At 49.7% G+C, this 10,448-nt stretch overlaps 1 pseudogene; it reads right to left on the reverse strand.

The window, feature by feature from the left end:
• LOC125596591 overlaps positions 1-4,028 on the reverse strand; it is an 83,070-nt pseudogene extending 79,042 nt beyond the window's left edge.
• Positions 4,029-10,448: the final 6,420 nt, after the last annotated feature.

The raw sequence follows: 10,448 nt of genomic DNA on the forward strand, positions 1-10,448 counted from the left end.
CGTCCTAACCGCCCAGTCTTGGTGCGATCGGATCATCCCACTAACCGACCCGTGTCTAGGCTAGCGGTTTGGTTATGTTCGGCCAAAGCCTAGGGACGTGTCCCTTGGACTCAACCAACACAACCTTTCGTGTTTAACCAGAGAGAAGAGAAGAGAAACGAATTGAAACAGATAAGGAGAGCCGGATGGGACTTAGGAACCGAGCAGAGCCGCGGTGCGGTCGCATGGACCGTCCGTTCGGTCTGATGGAGCCACGGCCCATCACATACCTTGTGAACCACGTCTGGGTTCTCCATGCTCTTCTCCTTGTCTTGATCTCCCATTCTTGACCGGAGTTAGTTCTCAAACGATCAGAGTCGCCGGAACACAACACCACCACAATCGGCCTTTCTCTTGGCCGGAACTCTCTCTTTCTCTCTTTCTTTCTCTCTACGTTTTCTCTGAGTATTTTACTCTGGAATTGGATAATGAAATCGACCAGAGAGCCCCCATATTTATAGAAAACGAGGGGGTAAGTCTTGCCCCACGAACAGGCATGACTTGCTAGCGAATGGGCACCATCGGCCAAGGGTTGTCCCCTTTCGGCCACTTGCATCCCTTCGCCCTTTCTGATTGGGTTTGGGGTCGGCCACAAGCCCAACCCACGCCCCAAGCCTCCTGGACTTAGCCCACGGCCTTGTCCTAAGACCCAACAGCCCATGGCCTCATGGCCGGACCTCACAGCCCGCCACTGACCTGGACCCGGACCATCGGCCTAAAGCCCGGATAGTCCGTCTAGCTGAGATGAGCTGACTCTCAGCTGCCTCAGCTGAGTGAGCTAGTAGTCCAGCTAGTGGAGCTGACTTAGTAGGGACTGAGCTGGAGTGAACTGAACCTAGCTTCATTGAGCTGGCCGAGCTACTCGTCCACTTCGTCCAGCTACCGTCTTACTCGTCCTAGCTGTCTCTTAGCTTGTATAAGGTTAAGTCTAAGTTTCCTTATGTCCTTAACCTTCTTTCTCGACCATGGAACGCTTGCCTTGATGTCCTAAGACTGGCTTGCACGTTTCCTCGAACCATGGCCGTCCCAACAATCCTATTCAGGATTGGGGGCGTGACAAGTCTCCCCCCCTTGGGATGGATTCGTCCTCGAATCCGAATCGAATGCTTCCTCGGAAACAAACTGATCCAACCACTCTGGGTACTCTGCTTTCATTCTAGCTTCGGTTTCCCAAGTGATTATATCCTGACCATTACAGTCCCAGACGACCTTGACCATCTGGACCGTCTTCTTCCTTGTTGCTTTTTCCATCCTATCTATGATTCGAACTGGCCTCGTTTCCAAGGTTAGGTTCTTACCAAGATCGTCTGGAATGGCAGGAAGAGCGATGTCTTGGTCCGTCAAACATTTCCGAAGTTGGGAGACGTGGAACACATTATGGAATGCGTCCATCTTGGCCGGCAAGTCCAACTTGTAGGCCACCATCCCAACTCTTTCAATGACCTTGAACGGCCCCAAGTATCTCGGATCTAACTTCCGTCTTCCGGAAATCCGGACTCGTCCTTTGAAGGTAATCATTTTGAGATACACCAAGTCACCTACTTGGAACTCGAGATCTTTCCTTCTTCGATCTGCATAGTTCTTTTGGCGGTCTTGTGCCTGTCTCATCTTGTCCCTCAAGAACTTGATCTTTTCGGTTGTCTCTTCGACAATCTCCGGACCAATCATGCTGCGTTCCCCAACTTGGGTCCAGCATAAGGGTGTCCTGCATGGACGCCCATACAGAGCTTCGTATGGCGACATGCCAATACTACTATGGAAGCTATTGTTGTAAGCAAATTCTACCAGAGGTAGATGTTTCTCCCAGGAATCACCCCAGTCTAGAACACATGCTCGCAACATATCTTCCAATGTCTGGATCGTACGTTCAGACTGTCCATCCGTCTGTGGGTGATAGGCTGTACTCATGTTCACTCTTGTTCCTAAAGCTTTTGGAAAGCCTTCCAGAAGTAAGATGTGAACCTTGAATCCCTATCTGAAACTATGCTTGCCGGCACACCATGTAGTCGGACGATCTCATCAATGTACTTACGTACAATCTGATCTACCCCATCCGACTTTTTGATAGCCAGGAAGTGTGCTGATTTGGTTAGGCGATCAACCACAACCCAAACCGCATCTTTCTTATTCCTCGTGGTAGGGAACCCAGTCACAAAGTCCATTGTGATGTGATCCCATTTCCATTCCGGAATAGGCAAGCTTTGTAATAACCCACTAGGCACTTGATGTTCTGCTTTGATGAGTTGGCAAGTGGAACACTTGGCCACCCATTCCGCGACATCAGCCTTCATACGGATCCAATGATAGAACTTCTTAAGGTTCTGGTACATCTTGGTCGCACCAGGATGAACCGAGAATCTGGATTTATGAGCCTCCCTCATAATCTCTTCCTTTAGACTCATATCATTAGGAACACTGATCTGACCGTTTACTAGGATGGTACCATCCTTTGCAGTTTGGTACTCCGTCCTATCATTCTGAGCAACCTTGTTTAGGTTCTCGTCCTGACCTTGAGCCAACCGAATTCGGGTAAGCAGGTCGGCCTGATTGACCGCCTCTAATCCGAGTGGTTCAGACTCTTTGGTCGATGCGTTCAACCGTAGGGCACGAACCGTACCGTCCAGGTCGTCCGCTTCTCGTTCGGCTGATACGTCGGCCCTTCTCCGGCTCAAGGCATCTGCGACCAGATTAGCCTTTCCCGGATGATAGGTGATATCCAGATCGTAATCAGCTACAAACTCCATCCACCTTCTCTGCCTTAAGTTTAACTCAGGCTGGGTGAATATATACTTAAGACTCTTATGGTCCGTAAGTATCTGAACCTTGGCACCATACAAGTATGATCGCCAAATCTTTAAGGCGAACACTACCGCAGCCATTTCAAGGTCATGGGTGGGGTAGTTTCCCTCATGTTTTCTCAACTGCCTTGACGCATAGGCGATGACCTTCCCATGCTGGGTTAATACGCAACCTAGTCCTGTTATGGACGCGTCCGTATAAACCACATAGGGTTGGTCGGCCTCTGGAAGAACCAGAATGGGTGCGCTAGTCAGCATGTCCTTAAGCGCGGAAAAACATTTCCCACACTCCTCAGACCATGTGAACTTAACGTCCTTCCCGGTCAACCGTGTCATAGGCTGAGCCAAGCTTGCGAATCCTTTCACAAACTTTCTATAATAACCTGCCAGCCCTAGGAAGCTTCTGACTTCCGTGGCACTGCGTGGTCGAGGCCAATCCTTGATTGCCCTGATCTTCTCTGGATCCACCGAGACGCCCTCACCGGACACAATGTGGCCGAGAAACCCAATGCTCTTCTGCCAAAAACTGCATTTACTGAGTTTTGCATAGAGCTTGTGTTCCCGTAATCGTTCCAGCACGGCTCTCAGGTGTTTCCGATGAGATTCCTCATCCTTGGAGTAAATCAGGATATCATCAATGAAGATGATCACTGATTCGTCCAGGAAGTCTCGGAACACGCTGTTCATCATTTTCATGAATGCAGCAGGCGCATTGGTCAGACCGAATGGCATAACCACAAACTCGTAGTGGCCGTACCTGGTCCGGAATGCTGTCTTTCTAATATCATTTGGCTCTATAGGGATCTGATGATACCCTGAGGCCAAATCAATCTTAGAAAACCACTTGGCTCCTTTGAGTTGATCCAACAACTCATCTATTCTGGGCAACGGGTACTTGTTCTTCACAGTAACCCTGTTCAACCCTCGATAGTCAATACACAGACGCATGCTACCATCCTTCTTTTTCACAAAGAGGACTGGTGCACCCCAAGGAGAGCTACTTGGACGTATGAACCCCTTGTCCAGCAATTCTTCTAATTGCTTCTTTAGCTCGGCCATCTCGGCCGGAGCCATTCGGTACGGACTCTTGGACAGCGGAGCTGTCCCTGGTTCTAGTTCAATCGTAAATGGATCCGACCTATCAGGGGGGACACCCTGTAGTGAACGGAACACATCTGGGAACTCAGACACCAACGGGTCCTCAGTTAGATCTTTCTGATCATCAGACCTGCCGTGCTCCATAGTGGTAATTGTGGTCAAATATGCTTCACAACCCCGTCTAAGCATCCGTTCTGCTCGGATTGCTGACACCACTACTCTATCCAGAGCCGGACTCATATTCAGACTTTGGTACTGGATCGGGTGAGGTCCAGTCTCCAACCGTACACATCCTCTGTGGCAGTCGAGAGTGGCCCGATACTTTCCCAACCAATCCATGCCTAGGATCACATCGTGATTCTGTAGGCGCAACACAATCAGATCTACAGGCAGATTTTTCTCCTGGATCATTACCGGGATATTAGTCATGAGCCCTAATGAGTGCATGATTTGCCCACCGGCCGCCCTCACTAGTCTCGAATTATCCCCAGAACAGAGGCAGAACAGACCCTTTCCGACCAGTTCCGGACTCACAAAACTATGTGTAGCCCCTGTGTCGAAAAGTACGTGGGTTTCAACACCACCAATCATGAGGGTCCCTATAAGAGACCCACATCAGAATTCCCTAGCCACTCTAGGTTCCAGACCAAGCATTCTATTGAATGTAAACAGATAAATTCAGAAATTACCAGAGATCGAATCAAACGATCCAGAAGCGCCGTCGTCTCGGGACAGCTCATACACCCTTGGTGTTGTGGTCGGCCTGCTCTGGGTCGACTTTCCCGTGTCTCCACGACCCTTCCCTTGTCCTCCTTGCCGCTTAGGACATTCACTTTGGAAGTGTCCGCTTTGGCCGCAATGGAAACAAGTCCGAGAGCCGCTGCCACTGGATTGGCCCTGAGTCCGGCTTGGTCGAGTGCAATCTCGGATGGAATGATCCAAGCTGCCACATCTCACACAAGCTCCCATGGCTTTCCAGCATTCACCTGGATGGTTCTTACCACACTTGGGACATTCAGGTCGTCCACTAGAGGCCTTGCCTCCGTCAACCTGGTCCCACTTCCTCTTTCGGTCGTTAGTCTTACCCGTCGGGACAGACTGCGACTTTGTCTTAAGCTTGGCTTCTTCGGCCAAGTTAGACTCCAAAAGAGCGACACGTTCAACCAGCTCTCCGACGGTGCTGAAGGTGCGGATCGAACAGTGGGTTCTCAGCTCCGGCCTTAAGCCTCGAATGAACCGACGAACCTGGACTGTCTCGTCCTCAAGTTCCCTTCCAACAAAACGTCGGAGCCGGTTGAACTCCTCTTCGTACTCACGTACGGCCCTGCGGCCTTGGGTAAGGTCTAGGAATCTACCTTCCAGACGGTCCCAAGCCTCTGCAGGAAAGTATTTGCGGTTGAATTCATCTTCAAAATCCGCAAAACTCTGGAGACTTCCATTGGTGCGCTTGTTCACAGCCAGCCACCAATTATGCGCGTCCCCTTCCAGGAAGTGAACCGCAATGTCTCTCTTGTAATCCTCGGGACAACGAGTTGAGCTGAAGTTTCGGACTAGCCTACTCCTCCACTCGTCTGCCTCAATAGGATCGGTGCTTCCTGAGAAATGCTTCGTCCCTAGACGGGAGATGTGCTGAAGCAAACTCAGATAGTCCACCTTTTTCCCGGTCCTTTCTGGTGGATCAATCTCGATCACCTCGACCGTTTCCACAACTGGACCATTGGTGTTGGGGGCGGTCGTAGCCACAGGCGTAGCTTGGCCAACTGAGGAGTTCACTAATGGCGTGAACAGTTGGGCCATAGCCGCCACCTGAGTCCCCATTACCTTCATGGCCTCTAACAAGTCCTCTTTGGACAGTGTTGCGGTTACATTGGCCGTACCATCGGCCACTTTCTCACGCTGGCCACCATCACGGTTAGCGTTCGAGGATTCCACTTCCTCATCACTCTCCTGATGTTCCTGACCATCCTGTTGCGTCCCCGTAAGATTAGCCTGATCAGTTGGCAACACATTTTGAGCGTTAGCCGCGGCCAGATCGGTTTGCAAACCGGACAGATTAGTTCCGTCCACGGCCACTTGGCTAGACTGACCGGCCATTCTCTTACTTCTTCGGGACTTTCCCGATTTGCTTTTTCCAGCCTAAGGATTCAGACAATGTTAGTACAAAACACACTAACATAAACAGAACAAAACAATCCCTAGACTAAGCAATCAAACCTCACCGTGAGACCTAATCAGCTGGCTGCGTGTGTGTGTGGACTACATAACCCAACTATCCTAGAATCAAGCATGCTCTGATACCAACTTGTAAGACCCGTTCCTGGTCTCTTGACCCAACTGGATACGAATGCTTACTTATTAATTTCTTTGCTTGTTTGATCCATTTTAAGTCTTTTATTTACTAAGTCATATTCGAATATGAGGTTCATAAACAAAGGAACAGATTGCACAGCGGAATAACAATGTATAAACTTTGTATTACTTAGAAACATGAGATTCAATACACAACTTCTTAACAGTCTCATAGACAATCACTAGTTCATCCCTAGTATCATCTAACCACACGTTACACAGCCTCTCACTGACCGAGCCTTCACGGCTCCTTGGCTTGACCAGAACCATCCTTAGTTCCTGAAACCACAACCAGATAAGCATTAATCATAACCGAGAATAGAACGGATTGATTCTACAATGCTTGGCTTGGTTCCTAGAACTTAGATAAACCTCAGTCAACATAATCATAAACGTATGAACCTACCTACCGTATCCTAAGTCATTCAACCAACCACCCCTTGACTTAGAATCAGATAGATAGTCCAGAATAGATAAACAGAACACACGAACAGATCCGGATCGTCCCCAAAGACCAATCCGTCTAACCGGATAGAATCTAGGTGCGACCGGCCAATGGAGTCCGGCTCAATGGCCCAACGGACTCCCTTACCTGATCCGGCCTTAGGCCTGGATCCAATCGGCCGAGTAAGCCTCAAGCCTAATCCGGAAGGCTTAGCAACCGGTCAGACCTTGCGACTCTACCTTGGCTTAGACAAACCGTGACCTTGTCTTGACTAGACAAGCCATAGGCTGATCCATAAGGATCGGTCCTAACCTGTCCCGAAAGACACCGTTTGGAACATGTACCCTTTGGCCATTCGTGCCTCTTGGACACTCATGACTCTTGACAACTCGTGCCCTTTGGGTCATTCCCAACCGTTCGTCCTAACCGCCCAGTCTTGGTGCGATCGGATCATCCCACTAACCGACCCGTGTCTAGGCTAGCGGTTTGGTTATGTTCGGCCAAAGCCTAGGGACGTGTCCCTTGGACTCAACCAACACAACCTTTCGTGTTTAACCAGAGAGAAGAGAAGAGAAACGAATTGAAACAGATAAGGAGAGCCGGATGGGACTTAGGAACCGAGCAGAGCCGCGGTGCGGTCGCATGGACCGTCCGTTCGGTCTGATGGAGCCACGGCCCATCACATACCTTGTGAACCACGTCTGGGTTCTCCATGCTCTTCTCCTTGTCTTGATCTCCCATTCTTGACCGGAGTTAGTTCTCAAACGATCAGAGTCGCCGGAACACAACACCACCACAATCGGCCTTTCTCTTGGCCGGAACTCTCTCTTTCTCTCTTTCTTTCTCTCTACGTTTTCTCTGAGTATTTTACTCTGGAATTGGATAATGAAATCGACCAGAGAGCCCCCATATTTATAGAAAACGAGGGGGTAAGTCTTGCCCCACGAACAGGCATGACTTGCTAGCGAATGGGCACCATCGGCCAAGGGTTGTCCCCTTTCGGCCACTTGCATCCCTTCGCCCTTTCTGATTGGGTTTGGGGTCGGCCACAAGCCCAACCCACGCCCCAAGCCTCCTGGACTTAGCCCATGGCCTTGTCCTAAGACCCAACAGCCCATGGCCTCATGGCCGGACCTCACAGCCCGCCACTGACCCGGACCCGGACCATCGGCCTAAAGCCCGGACAGTCCGTCTAGCTGAGATGAGCTGACTCTCAGCTGCCTCAGCTGAGTGGGCTAGTAGTCCAGCTAGTGGAGCTGACTTAGTAGGGACTGAGCTGGAGTGAACTGAACCTAGCTTCCTTGAGCTGGCCGAGCTACTCGTCCACTTCGTCGAGCTACTGTCTTACTCGTTCTAGCTGTCTCTTAGCTTGTATAAGGTTAAGTCTAAGTTTCCTTATGTCCTTAACCTTCTTTCTCGACCATGGAACGCTTGCCTTGATGTCCTAAGACTGGCTTGCACGTTTTCCTCGAACCATGGCCATCCCAACAATCCTACTCAGGATTGGGGGCGTGATAGATTTGCACAAACAAACTAGACTCACGAAATCAATAGAACAACAAAGAATCTCTCTTTGAATCCTAAAGACCGATATTTTATACAAAGAACAATCTTTGATAAAAACTGAATAAACTTTTTATTAACTTGGTGATTGAAGGTTCTTCTTTACAAGGACGAAAATGAGCTTATATAATGATCAGAAACAAAGAATCTAATGTTCTAAAAAAATAAGAAAGGAATCAAATCAAAGACAAAGCAATAAATTGAAAAACTAGCTGTTGGAGCTTTTTGTGGGATGTTGGCTCCAAGTGAAGAAACTTGATTTGCTTGAATCTGGACGGTTTAAGGGGATAAGAGAGCTTTCTTGGGACCTTCTTGGATGCTTGGTAGATGCTGATCTCGTCCTTGCCTTGGTAGAAAAAGAGCTGTTGGAGTTTGAATGCAAGAGACTCCAAATAAGGCAGTTTGGTGATAATGGGGATCTTCTTATTCCTATGTGGGCTGGTGCATGGGATGAAGTTGTAGAACTCTTCTGGCTCGTGTATAATGTTTCCGGGATGTCTTGGTTTAGTCTGGACGTCGTCTGGTTCTCCTGGTTGGATTGGAATTGCTTGGAATGGATCAAACCGAAAGATTGTCCAATCTTTCCATAAATAGCTCCGGTTGGATTTAAGTGATTCTCCATTGAACCGACTGATCTCCTGAGTTCTGGTGCAGCTAAGGACTTCTGGAATACCTCCTGATTGGTTGAAATGATCTCCTGATCGCCAATATCTGTTTTGAAGCTGATTGAACCGGTTAGCTTCCAATTGAGGCAAGTGTAGAACTGGTTTGACCGGTTTTGGAGATTGGATCATAACTTCATAATTCCGTGGCCATTTCTCCTGATGTTGGGCTTTCTCGAGAGGTAATAAACTCCGCTTGACTCCTATGATGGGCTTTGCTTCAGGACGCTCCTGAATTGAGCTTGAATCTTCTTCTAAGGTCGGGTACTCGCAGATGGACGGGTTGAGAAACCTCTGAATTGTAAAATTCATAACTTCTTGCTCCGTAATTATATTGGCCCAATTCCAATTGGCCTGGACTCCTCCTTGAATGTAGAATCCAGCCAAATTAGACTCGTGATTTAAACCCTCCTGGTTTGTAAGATATGGCTTTTTAGTGCACATATATCCTGGTTGGCGCCTTGGCTGGTTGAGTAGGGTGTTGGGTCGACCTCTGGTTCAGCTGCTGAATTGCTGGCCGCAACATGTGTGTACTGAACAGACAGCCCACGTGGGCCAAAATAACCCAAACAGTCCACGGGAAGGGCCAGCGTGCTGAGTCCAAGGACCAACATGCTGATATGTGTACTGATGGACAGCCACAGACGTCATGTGTGTCCTGACGGACACAGACGGACACACGGACAGCCACAGACGTCCTGTGTGTGCTGGCGGACACCCACGGACGTCCTGTGTGTACTAAACAGACAGCCCACGTGGGCCAAAATCACCCGCACAGTCCACGGGAAGGGCCAGCGTGCTGAATCAAATAACCAACGTGCTTATATGTGTACTGATGGACAGGCACGGATGTCCTGTGTGTGTGCTGACGGACACACACGGACGTCGTGTATGTGCTGACAGACACACACGGACACACACGGACGGCAATGGTCGTCATGTGTGTGCTGACAGACAGCCACAGATAGCCATGGATGTCCTGTGGGTGCTTGCGGACACCCACGGACGTCCTGTGTGTACTGAACAGACAGCCCACGTGGGCCAAATTCACCCGAACAGTCCACGGGAAGGGCCATCGTGCTGAATCCAAGGACCAACGTGCTGATATGTATACTTATGGACATCCATAGACGTCATGTGTGCGCTGACGGACACAGACGGACAGCCACGGACATCCTGTGTGTGCTGGCAGACACCCACAGACGTCCTATGTGTGCTGAACAGACAGCCCACGTGGGCCAAAATCACCCGAATAGTCCACGGGAAGGGTCAGCGTGCTGAATCCAAGGACCAAAGTGCTGGTATGTGTACTGATGGACAGCCACAGACGTCATGTGTGTGCTGATGGACACACACGGACGTCCTGTGTGTACTGAACAGACAGCCCACGTGGGCCAAAATCACCCAAACAGTCCACGGGAAGGGCCAGCGTGCTGAGTCCAAGGACCAGCGTGCTGATATGTGTTCTGATGGACAGCCACGGACGTCCTGTGT

The sequence above is a fragment of the Brassica napus genome, unplaced genomic scaffold (genome assembly GCF_020379485.1).
Source record: "Brassica napus cultivar Da-Ae unplaced genomic scaffold, Da-Ae ScsIHWf_1237;HRSCAF=1767, whole genome shotgun sequence".
In the NCBI taxonomy this organism is placed as follows: Eukaryota; Viridiplantae; Streptophyta; class Magnoliopsida; order Brassicales; family Brassicaceae; genus Brassica; species Brassica napus.